At 44.3% G+C, this 2441-nt stretch overlaps 1 pseudogene; it reads right to left on the reverse strand.

Annotated features, from left to right (window-relative positions):
• Positions 1–151: 151 nt before the first annotated feature.
• On the reverse strand, positions 152–749 carry LOC101575293 (annotated as a pseudogene).
• Positions 750–2441: the final 1692 nt, after the last annotated feature.

Here is a 2441-nt window from a genome sequence, read left to right on the forward strand (position 1 = left end):
CACACACACACACACAAATAAATAAATAAAATAAATAAATTTTTAAAAAACCCACAAAAAAAAAACTATATAATTAACCTTTCCTTCAAAGAAAGGAAAGAACCCAAAATTTGTTTCAAACTTGGAATTACTTCCTAGTCCCAGAATGTGTTTATTTTACATGATGTACTTGAATGGCGCGAGTCCGTGGAGCAGAGATCTGTGCCAGCCTGCATCCATCCACCAGGACTCCATCCTTGTCTTTAGCATCTGCGAGGACACGTCCTGGTATTGCAGGTGCAGACACTGCCTCGTCCAAGAAGCCCATCACCAGGGCACCCAACTCTGCTTACAGGTCAGCTTCCTCTAGTTCTAGGGTGCCTTAACAGGGGCTTGGAACTTCTTGAATTCCATTTGTGTCTTCCATCCTGTCCTTTAATGGGTCCTGTAATTCCTCAATCTGGTCAATTTTCACTTCCTTATATGGTTCCTTCATTTACTTTACTCCCTGTTTCACAGCATCCGCCATGGTCTTGGTGTCCTCCAATGACGGGGTGGTACAGTTGGCTTGTTCCATGTTACGGGACTGTTGGGCAAGCTTGTCTGCACTGCTGTTCAGCCAGCTGCATTTGTTTTAAAACTCGCCAGGCTTTCTGCTTGGCCACATTCTTTGCAGGATCCTCTCTCATCTTCTTGATTTGATCCTTGTACTTCCCTCGCTCAGCATCCTGCTGGGAAATTTTCTCAATAGTTTCTGCCCTGCTTTCCATCATGCCATGCAGTCAGGCTGGGCTAGGGAGCCTTAGGCAAGCATCAGTTGGTCTTGGATGGCCACCGAGGAGAAAACTAGGATCCTTTCATTTAATTATTTGTGACATTTTTCTATGGAGAACTTGGTGACTCTTCTTCTAGCATTGTTCTCATTGTAGACACAATGCACCAGGCTGAGAAGTTCTCAAGGGGTCAGGAGGCCAGGTCCCCCCTTGGTAAGCATCCTGAGCCTCTAAGGTGTCTGGTATTTTTCTTGTTCTGTTAAAGCAGAAAGCTCTTATTGACCCGCTTTTTAGTGTTAAGCAGCTCTGTAGTCCTGGAATAATGCCCTTGGAAGCTGATGTCTTTTTATGCCATCTTTATGTGTAATTTGGTATGTTATTATTTTGCTTCCCATAATTCATGAATGAGTCTAAAAATTTGCAAATCACATCTTTGGTTTTGTATTTTAGTCCCAGAATGCCCTCATTATGCACCTGTGTCTGAGTTACCTGTCTTAGCCTTCAGAAGTAGTTCTCAGCAAGAGGCCTGAGGACTGGCACAAGTTTGAGACCTTGAGCTACATAGTGAGGAATAGTCTCAAAAACAAAAACAGAAAACCCTAGAAGTAGCTCTCCTTCCCCTGGCAGATTTCACCTTTCTGCTAGTTTGTCCTCTGGTTGCAGTTCTGTGTTTCTTTTCTATCAGGGCTTGGAGCTGTAGCTCTGAGCCACAGTCCTGAAGGCTGCAAGAAGGGGTGACTTCTCTCTGGAATGGAACTATGGCTCCACGCTTTCCTGCTTTCTTCAGCTGTGTGCAAATCCTCTTTCAGCTGGAGGGATTAGGGAGGAGGCTGCTGAACCATTCTTTTCAAGTCTTCAGCAGCCAGAGAATGGAGCAGGTTGTCTAAATAAATAAGTAAATAAAAATAAGTCACACATCTTTCTCCACCCAGTCTGTGCCTCTCCCACAATGCTTTTTCCAATGAGGTGACAATTAGGTAAATGCAAATTAGACAATGAGATATGATTATTATACACTTATCAAAAAAGCCAAACGCACCAAGTGGTGGTAGAGGAGCTGTCCTACACTCTCGGGAGGGGCGGAAGCGATGCAGCCGCTCTATAAAACAATGTGTTCACATCGTTGTTAAGCACATACCTATTACAGTACATGGCCAGTCATTTCAGTTCAAGATGTTTAAAAGAACTATGTGTCCATACAAAAACTTTCACAGGAATTATTGCATTGACCTTACTTGTCCCAACTGGAAAACAACTAAACTTACTGATCCAGTTTTGTGTCTGAGACTCAAAGTAAATATATGGAGGGAAGAAAATTGAGAATGATGAAGGGACAGGCAGAAGTTTAAGAAATCTGCACTAATCTCTACTATGACAGCAGAGCAGTAGTTGCCAGGAACAGAGGGGAGGAGACAGTAGTGGACACAAGGGGCACTCAGGTGTCCCTGCTACAAGCTCCCAGGGGAGGGCAGCTTCTCTCTGAGAATTCTGACAGGAACACTGCCCTGCCCATTGCTGTTGTTTCCTTAACCTTGAGAGGGTCTCCCCTGAATGTCCCTAATCCCATTTCCAGGAGGGAGACAAGCCCTTGCTTAACTGTCACACAAGTCTCTTTCCAAAGTCATCTATGCCCCGGAAAGAAAATCCTGTGTACAGTTACTGTGCTGACTCCGTGGAACCTCCCTGAGT

This window comes from Octodon degus, unplaced genomic scaffold (genome assembly GCF_000260255.1).
Source record: "Octodon degus isolate 3935 unplaced genomic scaffold, OctDeg1.0 scaffold00039, whole genome shotgun sequence".
Classification (NCBI taxonomy): Eukaryota; Metazoa; Chordata; class Mammalia; order Rodentia; family Octodontidae; genus Octodon; species Octodon degus.